At 38.6% G+C, this 14,475-nt stretch overlaps 1 protein-coding gene across 5 annotated transcripts in view; it reads left to right on the top strand.

Moving 5' to 3' along the window:
- The window catches only part of grik1a (glutamate receptor, ionotropic, kainate 1a), a 41,630-nt gene that overhangs the window by 1,832 nt on the left and 25,323 nt on the right, over positions 1-14,475 (top strand). The gene's annotated exons all lie outside the window — the stretch shown is intronic.

Consider the following 14,475-nt stretch of genomic DNA (forward strand, 5'->3'; position numbering starts at 1 on the left):
TATAATATATTGACATATTGGCAAAAAAGTCCAATATCGTGCATCTCTCTGGGTTTTATGTATGTATATATATATATATATATATATATATATATATATAAAAAAATAAAAATATTATTAAATGGAACCTATAAAGTAGATAAAAACAAACAAAAGCTTCCTCAAACAACCACTGAGAACAATACCAGAAACAAACACATATTTCACTCCCTCCATGCACATGTTACATACGCTCAGGACACAGCATCACACTGTACGCCACCGTTTTCACAGTTTTCAGCGGTAAAACAGTGTGCATGTGTATCTAGTTAATGTTATTTGTTCATCCCGATGCAAATCTTCACAGATTAGTGTAAAGTATTTAAATTAAACATGTCGTTGTGTATAAATATGTGGATCTACTGTGCTGTGCCTCTCTGGTCAAACACCAGCGAGTGCATTCACATTTCACCATTGGCTATTTCAGTTCATGCTTGCATCACCGGTTCACTCTTTCACGACTCTCTTGTCTTATCAGTGTGACGCTCATTGTCCCAGTGTGTCAACCTTTTTGTTTTGTTTTGTTTTGGGAGGCGGAACTGAACCTGCCCTGGCTGTCACACAGGAGGATGTCATTTGCGTGTGTGTGTGTGTGTGTGTGTGTGTGTGTGTGCGCATGTGACAGATGATAAAGGTTATCGTTACATCCCGGAGGAAGCAACTACACACACACACACACACACACACACAGATACACACGAGTCAAAACACCTCACGAGTTTACCGACTCTACCATTAATGACCATCAGTTTAACCGCTGATAACTATTCAAAACCCATGGATTTAATAGCGTAGTGTGTTGCGTTCACTGGCCTGTCGTAAATAGTAAACTGTGGTTCTCAGGGCCAAGCAGGAGTACCAGGTGCTTGACTTTTATTGACGCTAATGTAACACTATAAATTGTATTAATTACGGTTGTGTTATTTGCACCAAATCAGTGTCACGAGGGGGGCAGTAAAATCACAAGTGGTCTAGTATTCATTTGCACTTTCAAACAAACACGAGTTAAACAAGTGTTACGACTGTTGGGGAAGGGGGATAAACGTAAATAACCAAAATTAAAAAGTTAAATATTGTTTTAATGAGGATAAATCTGTGTTAAACAAAACACCAAAGAACAGGAGGAACTCAGGGAGGAGGATGCTGTTCAGAATAAAAGGTACAGGAAACTAAACTGAAATACAAAAAGCAGTTGCTAATTTAATGCACATTTGTCACATCTGATCCAAATTTTTTTAAAAAAACAGTCATTAAGACTGTTTTTTTAAAAAAATTTGGATCAGATGTGACAAATGTGCATTAAATTAGCAATCGTAAACTCCAAAATAAAACCAAATTACTTAAGCTCAATAGTATTTAGATGTCTGACTATATCTAGAGAAATAGAATTCTTAAAGATGTTGATGTAAGCAGCTGCTTAGTTCACTTATGCCTTAGGCCGGCTCTACTGGGTCTAAACAGACACTGGGTCAATTACTTCTCAGTTTCTACTTATTATTGTCACAAAAACCTTAATTTTCTTCTGTTTAACTTGACATTGCCGTGTCACTTCATGTGGCTGAACCCTGCACTTCCCTCCCTCCCTCCCTCTCTCCTCTCACTCAGGTCTCTCACTTCTTATTTTTCATTTTTGCAAAATCAGGCATTAGGTGGAGTCACCTGTTGAAGAAGAAATAAGAAAGCTGTAGTAAAACACTCTGTTTGTATTGAGTGCATCTATTGCATAGGACTGCATGTGCTTATTAATACACACACACACACATTGTGAGGTGGGAGTAATTGATTATTGATTGCTCCCTCTATACTCCTCTGGGCACCAGGGACTCCTGCAGCACGGTGGCTTTTTCATCCAAAAACACTCCCCTGATATATATATTTTTTTGTTCCCGACACTTGTCCATCATGGACGTGTGATGATGTGAGGCAGTGAGGGTGATGTAATCAGTCTCGCTGTCACAGCCTGTGCAGCGGTGTTAAAGAGGAGCGAGAGGAGTTCACCGAGACTTGATTAGATGGGAGGAGGAGGAGGAGGAGGAGGAGGAGGAGTGAGCGCCGCGGGCTGTGTTCATTATCCCGGTGTCTCACTTTCACACCGGAGAAGAGAAGTAATATGTGCATCTAATTGAGTGAATACTTAAAAAAGTAAACCTGGTCTTATTATCACGTTACTGGTGGACCAGTGCACACATACAGCAACATACGTGTATTTCTTATAGTTTTCCACTATACAGTTTCAGCACGGCTTGGCATGGCTTGACTCTGCATGGCTTTGGTATGGTTTGCCAAAAGAAACTGACGGTCAAATCAGTTGTTTTTAGCTGTAACTGAATCATTAGAATTGGTTCATTAAAAAGATTATTTCAGGACTTCCTGCACGACGATGAATTAGGACTGAGCGGGTTGTGATTTGCTGGCTTTTGGCAGTGCTGTTGCTAAATACACCAGACTCTTCTGTTACTTATTGAGATTTTAGACATTTCCTTGCACATTTTCAGGATTTTTAAGTCTTTTTAACTGATCTACAGTTTGGCATTGTCCGGTTTGACTCCTGTGTCGGACGTCGCGCTTGTGACTCTTCCAGTGACAACACTCTCTGACCAATCAGTGGCCGGCAGTCTGATGATGTCATGTTCTAGTGTCGTCTCAGCTCACTTGGAACCTCACCAAAGCAGGTACTAAAAAAACACACCAGGTACTGGGTAGTATCACATGGAAAAGCAAAAAAGAGTGCCGTGCCGTGCCGGAACCGTGGAGTGGAACAGCACCGTTATAGTTTCAGGTGTTGTGAGAACATGTATGAACATGCAGCGCAGTGTAAGAGCAGCTGGACTTTACTCAGATAAGTTTGAAGGTGTTTCACCTGGTATAAACGATGTATGTATGAATAGATTTGTTTTGCATCATAAATATCTTTTATTATGGATATTATATCATAAACTTTTATTTTTAAAATCCTGTGAAATATCATCGCTCATGTTGTTATTGTGATATAACACAATACTGAACAGTAGCCAAACTTAAACCATTAAGATCAGCATTTGCATTTTGTGTAATTATTTGTTGACTCATTTTAGAAAGAACTTTTAAAGCTCAAATGCAAATTCAATGAGAATATGAGGCAGCATTGCTAAAAAAACCAAAACAAAACAAAACCTCATTAAGGCAGAGGTCTCCCACTCAAATGACCTGGGGGCCAGTGAGATTCTAGTCTGGTCCAGAGGGGGCCGGTCTAAAAACTTGACCGTGAAATCAGGTGTACAATCACCTGATTGTATGTTAGTGTTTTTATTCTGCTCTGTCTTTTTGTTTTGTTTTCCTACTTGCGCAGAGACCTTGGGTTTGGTGAAAGGCGCTTTATAAATCTTATAAAGTTATCATTATTATTATTATTATTATTACTGCAGTAACTAAAACAAGCATGATATTTCAAAGGATTTCAAAGTAAAAGTTCTTGTTTTGATATGGAACAGTGTATAGATTGAAATGAAAAAAACTGAATGTATAAATAATAAAAAAAATCTAGTGTATTATTACATTATAAAATATTGCTAACGGCATTCTCCAGGAGGTATATTATGGGATATGCGAACAAAAATGGCAGTGCAACAGAGAAAAACATGTAATATATAATATAAAGTGCTCATTCCAAGGCAACAAAAACACAGTTCTTAAAGTTAAAGTTACAAAAACTTAATTTGAAATATTGCATGACAATATCTTTTGATAGATCCAGCCTAAATTCCACACACGGGTTCTTTCAAATTTCCATCCAAGTTGCTACTTCACTTTTCCGAGTGTAATACACTCGTGCACTTTCAGGCCACATATTCTCAAGTTTTCAAGACGAGCACAGTGGCGCTTTTATCCTCGAGTAAATAAGGAAAACAGCCCTCTAGTGTTAAACTCTGCACATACATCATCCTGCACAGTCAAGGTCAGACATCCGAGTGAAGGAGCAACGAATAAATCACATGTTTGGGTGAAGAGCTTGTTTAGAAGACAGTGAAGGTTACACTGAATTACAGAGGGGTTCACACCAGACACATAAATCTCGTTAGAACTCATTTTAAAAGCATTATTATTCCTCCAATTGTGTTAATACTCTTGAATTTAAAGGTAGATTTTATCTGGGGGGAAAATTAGCAAGACAGAAAAAAAGTAGACCCCAATTTAATCTCAAGTTTGAATGGGTTTTCCATGCAAATGTGTTTAATGGGCACGTACGTCCGAGGTCGAATGTCTCGTTTAAGTCACACGTTGGCTTTAATCCGCTTCAGTGGGAACGTAAGATCCAGACGACAACGCTGAGGTGTAAAACATCTGCTCTCATTTTGACGCAAACGTTACGACATGCATTCATCTTCCGTCCGTCAGTGTCGCCGCCAGCACAGTCATTAGCATTTATGTTTGTGTTAATGTGTACTTTTTAAAACTTGGGACAGCACTTCACATGGGGCAATTTAATGACTCATACAGTTCATTTGCACATGTGGGTGTTGGATGCGACTTTGAGAAATTGGATGTAGTACAATTTGAGCTGCAAGTCAAGTTTTAGTTTTTTTATAAGAATTCATCTAGGGCTGAAACAATTACTTAATTATTACTATTTGTTCCGATTTTTCAGCTTCTTAAATCACAAATATAACAAAGAAGTGATTAAAACTGAATCATTTTGGTTTGTGGACAAAACCAGACATTCGAGAACATCGTCATTTCCTGGTTTGAGGAAACACTGATCCACATTTTTCCACATTTTTGGACCAAAAAAAAAGACTTGATCATGGAGAAAAGAATCAACAGATTAATCAAATATGAAAATAATCGTTAGTTGCAGCCCTAAATCCGTCCGTCGTCCTTAATCTACTGTTTATATTAGTCAATCCAGCCCGCAGTTGGCACAAGCCTATTACAACAAACAACCGTTCACACGCTCAGTCACACCAACAGTTCATTTGGAGTCTGCAGACACCATTAATGTGACCTCAGTTTGCATATTAGCAGACAGATCTTGCTCAGAGGTCCACAGATAACAGTACTTAAGATCATGTGTTAAAATGGCTAAAATGTACCTCTGTAGTTCTGTATTTATTTTTTCCAGGAGTTCAAACGCACCAAAAGTGATATTATCTGTGATAAAAACAAGATTAATCTATTAATGGCAAAATCTAAGTTGCATAGCTTGATTCCATCATGTCCTCGTTGTGAGGTTTTCGTATGTGCAGCATCTGTTGCTTTTCTCTGGTGGAGTCCACGGTTGCACATGCACCGGTTCCCTGATGAGGAGTTTAGCTCTGGGTCACACATTCATATTCAGGACCACTCAGGACTAATACATTAAGCTTTGATGGTTCGGCTCAGAGCTCTTGAACAACACAACTCCCGAAATTCGCGGCGCTCTAAAAGCTTTGCATAGACACTGCGATTGTGTGTGTGTGTGCATGAGAATTAGAAGGTGAGAGAAATGATAGAAGAGCAAACGTTGGCTCGAGGAGTCTCTTCATGCACTTCCTCCTGTGGTTTTATGGTAATTTAAAAAAAAAAAAATCAAACTGTCAATATTCCAAGAACCCATCAGGACTCATGTTCATCACCGTAAGGATAATATGCTGCGGTTTCATTTCGCATGTTCCGCTTTCTCCTTGTCCCATCACAATTAACTCTGTGAGATTATATATTTATATTCCAGTCAGATATACGAAGAAAATTCCCGTGGCTTTCCCTTCATCGTACAGTATCTGTAATGTGTACTAAGTAGGGGTGGGAATCACAGGGTGCCTCATGATACCATATGATTCTTGTTTACCCTGCAGCCCAAATCAGATTTGTAAGCATGTCCGATCAAGCTGTCAATAGATAAAAAAAAAAAAAATTATTAACTAACCAATCTCACATTTTGAAATTCGTTAATCTAGATTAAGTTGTCTTCTAATGACTGAACGAATGAGTAATCAGACACCATTGTTTAATTGTATTGTTCTTTTTAAACACAGAGCTGCACACAGAACTATGTGATTTCAAAGAGACGCACTTGAAACCATGTGTTTTTTAGCTGTCCATTTTAGATACATTCTGGATACATTCTGCTTAAAAAGATTAAAACAAGATTTCTGATCTTTTAAGCTTCTTAAATGTGAATTGTTTTCTTCATTTCTTTACTCTGGATAACAAAGAAACCATTTAAAGTGAATCATTTTGGTTTGTGGACTAAACAAGACAATTTGAGAACATCGTAATTTCCAGATTTGACGAACACAATCAACATTTTTTAAGATTTTCTGACATTTTATGGACCAATCGATTAATCGAGAAAATAATCGACAGATTAATCGTTAGTTGCAGCTCTAGGCTGCCGTCTAAACAGGGTGAGCACCATAACCCTGATACTTAAGCCAAACTCCCCTTTCTACCACATCCAAAAGTTAGCTGGACATTGGATTCAGATCTGCAGACTGAAAGTTCACCAAACTCTGTCATGTGCAAGAAAACCAGAGATGAGACAGTCTTTGGTTTTGTGACACGATGTTGGACGTAGAGAATATGAACATGTGGTCATTAAGGGAGACACATGAACAGACTGTGCAATCAATAAATGATGGATTGACCATCAAAAACCTGGACACGAGACAGGTTGGATCCATGGATTCGGTGTCGAAGATGCCAGTTTGTGAACCTGCCATCTGCAGACTCAGCAGAAATCCAGTCACATCCATCAGATCCGTCTCAATCTGTCCTCAAGCGGACCCACCATGAGGTTTGACGCGTGCTCATACAGTAACACCACTGCTTACAGAGTTACCGTTTGTCAGATCAGACTCGTCGTGTCTTTGGGGAGAACTGTAAGTTGAAATTGACAGTAATTTTTCTCTGCTTCACTCATTTCTCTCTGTCTCAAGCAGCCATCAATAAAACATATTAATTTGTCCTCGGCGAAAGTGAAAAACTGCTCGAAAGTTGATACTCACTGCTGTCAAAGACGTATATCAGTGTCCCGAGTCGTGTGATCGTTTGTCATACTGGCAGTTGCAGGAAGAGGAGCTGTCGCTGTGGAGCGTGTTGTCATGGCACTGCATGATAATACTGGTTTTCATTGGTATGTATTGATCCTGTGGTCTCAGGGTTTGGTTTAGTCACTGCTATCCTTCGCTGTCTTTGTTTGATGTCTGTACAAACCGTAAGACATGAGGATGTTTTGAGAAATTGAGGACATTTTCGTATGTCCTTAGAACTTTAAAGGGCTTTTTCAGGGTTAAGACGGTTTCAGGGCTGGGGTTAGGTATTCCGTCGTCATGGTTAAGGTTAAATAAGTGGTAACGTTATGCACGATGTCTATGAGTGTCCTCACTGAGAATGCTTTACACGAATGTGTGTGCTTGTGCAAAAAGAATAAATCAATATGGAGCTTGGCAGAGACTCGGTCTGAAAGGAAGCTGCGGTTTATTGCCAACTGTAACACACGCTGCTTTCACTGTAGAAAACTAGTGTTTGAAAACTGCATCTAAAAAAAAAAAAACAAACTCCATTTTTCCCCAAAAAGCTCTTTGATATTAAAGCTGCAGTGCGTAGGTTTTTGGTGTGTGTTTTTTTTCTCGACATTATTATTCTGCCTCCGTTTGGTCTTTGTGAACAAAAGGGTTCCTATATCCTTTATCTGAAATGGGCTCTGTCAAGCAAAACTATCAGACCTGACCAAAATTAAATAAACCAATGGAGTGTTTGCTACCCAGGTGTTGCCCGAGGACGCCTGAAACTCATTGTTCACTCTTGAATAAATCTCAGCAAAGTCATTTCGGTGGTGCGGTGGTTTTCCACCGTCGTGTTATTTCTGTCCTCATTCTGTTCCTCTGTTTTCCTCTTTTCTCCTCCATCTCATCCCTGACTGCGTCTCTGCCTTGTTTGTCCAGTTGTATATCTCATTCAATCTGTTGTCCCCACACACACACACACACCCCCACCCACAGCACAAACAGAACGACAGAGTGCCATGACAATTCCTGCGACTTAGTTTGACACCTGAGACCCTTGTTTTTTTTTGTTTTTTTTTCAACCCTCCAAATTGCATTTCCTCCCGCCTGCAGCGACACCGACTCTCTAAAGTGCACAGCGAACCCTGTTTTCAGACACACAGTTTTCAGGCAGTGGCGTCTGGAGAATGGATTTTTTTTTTTTTGTGGCTTTCTGATTATTTCAACGAAGAGGAAACAATATTAGACACTAGAGTGTATCAATAATAATTTGAAAGTAGCTTTTCATGCTTCTAATGTAACAAATCACACCTGACAGTTAAAATCTATCAACCTTGTTGCATGTGCATGAAGAACAGCCAAAGCCAAAGGGGAGTTTGGCTTAAGTATTAGGGTTAGCGTGCTCACTGAGGCCTTGTTTAGACGGCAGTCTAGAGCTGCAACTAACGATTAATCTGTCGATTATTTTCTCGATTAATCAATTCGTCCATAAAATGTCAGAAAATCTTAAAAAATGTTGATTGTGTTCGTCAAATCTGGAAATTACAATGTTCTCAATTGTCTTGTTTAGTCCACAAACCAAAATGATTCACTTTAAATGGTTTCTTTGTTATGCAGTGCAAAGAAATGAAGAAAACATTCACATTTAAGAAGCTTAAAAGATCAGAAATCTTGTTTTAATCATGCTTCAAACTGATTAATCGATTATCAAAATAGTTGTCGATTAACTTAGGAATCGATTAATAATCGATGAATTGTTTCAGCCCAAATCTTTTTCAGCAGAATGTATCCAGAATGTATCTAAAATGGACAGCTAAAAGAGTTCTTCATGCACATGGACGCCTGGTTCCTCTCAGTTAGATTTTTGTTTTTGAGCGTCAGAGATTGTGTTGAAGTGTGCACAGTGAGTGAAAATGAAAAAAAAAAAAGGCTCCATGCTCTTTATCACAAGTCAATGACCTGTCACCATCATTTTAAAACGGTGAAAATAGCGATAGAAAAATGACACTGTACATTTATTGGTCCCTTAAAAGCCTTTGGGACCAGTATAAATGGCCCTATAAACAACTACGCCAACCTAACGTGTTTTCACTCCTAGGAATAATAGCTGAGGCTGCAAATTTAAGTTGGTTTTGAGGGCAACTTAAATTTCACTACATACTACTTCTCCTCCACTGGCGGAGATTGATATTGGTGATTTGGCCATGTTGACTGGAACCCATACATTCCCAGACAATTGGACAATATCAGCTGTCAATCACACTGGTGTCCACTCAAATGTGCATTGTTTTATCATCTGTTTTACTGATGTAAATCAAGTGCAAAATAAGCACATTTTCCTGTAGATTTCCACTCAAACTTCTTTTTGAGTCACCCTCAGTGATTATTCACTCTAATCTTAATTCTGGGTCATCCTCGACTGCCAAACATGAAGATTATACCCACTTATTATGTATCGTCTATGGTTTACATGCATGTATAAGTAATGTAGTACAAATACCCTTATTAATCCTTCAGGTGCCTGTACTTTTACTCTTCCTTACATGCTCAAAAACAGGCTTGATACTTTAGTTGTAAAGCATGTGAAGGGAATTATTGATTACTTTTCATTTTGCTCTCTGATGAACAACATAAAAGATGAATAGTCAACCCTTACTGTAGAAAGTGAAGCAGGGAACTTCACAGAAGCAAGACTTTCCCCACTGTGCACATGGCAATAAAAAATAATAAATCCCATTTTGTGAGGCTAGAACTTTTTTTTATGTTCGGTCATTAAAAGCGGTATCTCGTAACACAAAAGTATCTTTTACTCTTCACTTTAAGTACATTTCAGAGCTTGTGCTTTATTTGACTAATGTACAATCAATATTTTTTGTTAATGCAAGTATTGGTACCTGTCGCCAAGTAAAGAATGGTTTTCCACCTCCGATTACCACTGAGGAAAATGTGTTCACTGGATCTTTGCAACTGCTGCGTCTTTACAACAAAATACACCTGGAAAAAAAGTTGAATTACACAGTTTTACTGTGAAATATTAGGGGTGGGAATCCGATACATGGTCCACGATACCAATAATATCGCGATATAACGATTCTGTGTCAGTCAATCTATTGCGAGGCAATTATATAGCGATGCATAACGATTTCTGTCTAACTGAAGAGAACTGAAGTGCATAAAGTCTATGTATTGAACGTGGATGGAGCAGGAAAAAAAATACTTAGTACTTAAGTACATTAGTGAAGTAGTTCTACTTTGTTACTTTACATCTCTGCAGGGACTGTTTACTCCATATTTTGACCCACCCCTATATAAAATATAGTGGTTTACTTTGTCAAAACACGAAAATACTCCTTATCCTGTGTTGATCTCCGGACTCTTCTCCATGTTACATGTTCTCCCGCCTGTCAAGTGTTGTTAAATTAAAAAGAAATCTCACAAATGAAATACCCAGTGATGCAAATGGAAAACCGCATCCTTAATTTCAAGCATAACAAGCTGCCCTGTGTTTGGAAAGTATCCTCGGTGCATCTTGAGTGCACAGGCTTGTGTTTTATGCAGATGAAATCGTACCTGCGAACCCCAGGCGCATGTTAAAAGGCATTGATGGAGTCCTGTGGGCGCTCGGGAAACTTTGAACACCCATTTATGCTTTCCTGTCGAGCAGATGGATGTGTTCCTGAGGCAAATTATTCCTCATTATTTGAGAGCTGAGTGAATGCCTTTAGTGCTCCGAGGTACATTAATTCATTTGTGAGGGGGAGTGGGGAAAAAAAGAAAAGAAACACACCTTGTTTTGAAAAGCAGTCACAACTCACGGCAGAGTTCACGCGGCTCCGCAGGCATTCATTAATAGTAATTAAATAGTTAAATGAGTGTTGATTGATTTGACAGTCTCCTCGGGCGCTGTGACGTCGGCGTTCATTGATCATATCGTGTTTTTCCCTTTTCGCAGCGTCGTTTATTCATACATCTCATGTTTGTGAATGTGATATTGCACCGAAATACGTTTCATTCATTCCGGCACAGATTCACGGATGAACTGATTTGAATGTAAAGGTCATAACTCTGTGAAGTGATGAAGACCAACTCCATTGGTACAATATCACTGTGCGACTCAAAAAGCACTTACGGGGGGGATAGATGATTTTTTTTTTTTAAGTGTGTTTGTATTATGTATCGACGTTTTTCTCCGGATCTGCTTTAAAGCCAGACACTCACTGATAACTCACCGCCGCCAGGGACAGAAGGACATTTTTAACGCTGAAGAAAATCTCATCAAAAAGTGAACCTACACCTGCTCAAGTCTCACATGTATCAGGAACATGTCTGCTACTTTTCCATCTCTGCTAATACTTAGGATTTGAACATCTGATGTGTCCGATGACCTTAAAAACACGTCTGATAATCCCTCACACTACAGGATAATTTGGCCGCATAATCTGTCCAAATCGTCAGAAGGGCTGAAGTCTGGCCGAACCTTCGTCTAGTATGGGGCGGGCTTGTTCTGGGATGGATGACCTCATTTACAATCAATTAAACTATCAAAGTTCAGTTTAGCCGCGGACGTGAAAACGTAACTGATCGAAGAGGTGGTAACTGATGGGATGTTGAGCCAAGACGGCGGCTTTGAGTTCTAACCACATGTATCATCGCATGAGCCTTTTAGTGATGAGTGATGACGTATGACGGCGAGGACCGTGACTCTGCCGTCGTTATGTTTTCCTCCGCGCAGCTGTCAGAGCGGCCTCTCGTCCACTCGTTCTTCGGCGTTTTTACATTCACGGTTAACGTCCCATTACTGTTCTGTGCTTGGTAATTACTGTAATTTGCGGTAGAAATGACATTTTTATGGTAATAAACGTAATGGATTTTTGATTTTAATTGCTAATGAGCCGCCGCTTCATTAGCGAGGATTTATTTGTGACCAGGGCGTCTCGTCGAGTGTCTGCGTGTGTGTTTAAGGGTGTTTGTGTTGTGTAAACAAATTAATATTCCCTTAAGCGTGCGTTGAAAATCAAAGCTTTACAGACTGCATCACACACAAGTCAGATGTGCGCGTACAGTGTGTCGATGCATTCGTCTTGACGTGGCACGTGTCCTGAGGCTCTTTTAGTTGTCGACCAGCAGCTGTTACCAAGTCTCTCATCTTATAACGTCTTGTTATGTGGAAGCAATAATTAATCATGTTGATTTCATTTCCCCCCTTTTGGGATAAGCCAATATTTCAGTCCCAATTTGGCCTCACACGACTCCACCCGGGGACTTTTTATCACTGTCTGGTTTGTGGAATTGAAAAACTGGACTTTGCTACGAGGCATTTCGAGGTTTTCATCATCCTCTCCAGGACTCTCTTCTTGTAGTGACATTTGAGCTCCGTAATGAGCCACAGCAGCCCACTGACTACATTAAAATCACATTACTTCTGCTTGAATAATATTATACTTGCTGAAGTTAAGCCTTATGTCAAGCAGCGTTTAAAATATCACCAGTTTTCTGTGCATCATTGTGGTAAATCTGCAGAGCTGTGGTGCTTCAGAGCAAAATACACTATATATCACTGTGAATATGATGTTGTCGCCGTGTTCGTCCATAATTAGAGGGTGCAAGTCTGTCTGTCTGTCTGTCTGTCTGTCTCTCTGCGGCAGGCCACTCGTCATTTGCACGTCGTGTGACAGAGGCTGCAAAAGGAAAAGTGCATTCGAAGGAAGAAGAACATACAGCAATTTCTTTAAAATCACATTTAGCAACCGAGCAAATTGCTGTCATGCTGAGGAAAGTGGCTTTTAAAAGTCACAGTCGGGTATAGATGTGACCTGACTTCCACAGGTAGTCCAGAGACTTTATTTCATGTCCTTTCACACCAAGAGTAACTATGCAACTCGGACGTCATCCTGTGCACCTGGATGGCAGAGCTCTTTCTCTCCCTCCAGTCGTTAGAATAACGCCGTATGCCTCGGAGAAAAATTGAGATTGTTCCTCTTCTACCGTTTAATATTCATCTTCATTCTGCTCGACTCTGTGGGGACGCCAGATAAATTCTCTGCTCATAGAATATTGAAGCTAGAAGAATTGCAACGACAAATATCATCTTTTATTGTGGACATAACATTTATAGATTTCTTTACGGCGAGGAGATTTGGCTTGCATAAAAGCAACTGTGTGGAATGACCCTCATTATGTCAGAACACGGGATAATTTTAGATTCAGCAGATGGTTGCGCTGTTTTATGTAGCAGATATATATAAAAAATGTTGTTGACCTTGTCTGGTTTATCGATTTACTGACCATTCACTGTGTGTCCAGTGAATCCTTTCCATCTCTGCTGCATTCTGTCATCCTTTATAGACGTACAGATCCATTTTCTAATGAGGCGGTGATTCCTGAAGACTGGGTCAACAGAAGTAGTGTTTTAGTGAAGGTTCTAGTGTATTTTATGAAATATTGCTGTGTTTTACTAAAGGTTGTCATATATTTTATTAAATATTGCTGTGTTTTGGTAAAGGTTGTAGTGTATTTTATTAAATAGTGTGTTTTTGTAAAGGTTTTAGTGTTTTGTGTAATATTGTACTGTTTTTGTAAAGGTTTGAGTGCATTTTATGAAATATTGTAGTGTTTTGGTAAAGGTAATTGTGTTTTGTGAAATATTGTACTGTTTTGATAAAGTTTGCAGTATATTTTATGAAATATTGTAGTGTTTTGGTAAAGTATGTAGTGTATTTTATGAAATATTGTAGTGTTTTGGTAAAGGTAATTGTGTTTTGTGAAATATTGTAGTGTTTTGGTAAAGTTTACAGTATATTTTATGAAATATTGTAGTGTTTTGGTAAAGTTTGTATTGTATTTTATGAAATATTGTAGTGTATTTTATGAAAGATTGTAGTATTTTTGTAAAGGTTATTGTGTTTTGTGAAATATTGTAGTGTTTTTGTAAAGGTTATTTCGTTATGTGAAATATTGTAATGTTTTGGTAAAGTATGTAGTGTATTTTATGAAATATTGTAATGTTTTGGTAAAGATTGTAGTGTATTTTATGAAAGATTGTAGTGTATTTTATGAAATATTGTAGTGTTTTGGTAAAGATTGTAGTGTATTTTATGAAATATTGTAGTGTTTTGATAAATATTATTGTGTATTTTATGAAATATTGTAGTGTATTTTATGAAATATTGTAGTGTTTTGATAAAGTTTGTAATGTATCTTATGAAATATTGTAGTGTTTTGATAAAGTTTGTAGTGTATCTTATGAAATATTGTAGTGTTTTGGCAAAGGTTGTTGTGTTTTGTGAAATATTGTGGCGCTTTGTGAAAGGTTGTGGTTGATTTGAAATGTGTTTATGAAAATGTCGGTTTGTGTTTTCTTTTTTTCTGTCTATGTGTAATTTGTTGACCTGTAAGGCCTCAGTAGTTTAACCTGTTTGACCTCTGATCATCGAGAAAACGGCAGCAGACACTCTGGAAAAATGTCCACCTATTA

This window comes from Solea senegalensis, linkage group LG13 (assembly GCF_019176455.1).
Source record: "Solea senegalensis isolate Sse05_10M linkage group LG13, IFAPA_SoseM_1, whole genome shotgun sequence".
Classification (NCBI taxonomy): domain Eukaryota; kingdom Metazoa; phylum Chordata; class Actinopteri; order Pleuronectiformes; family Soleidae; genus Solea; species Solea senegalensis.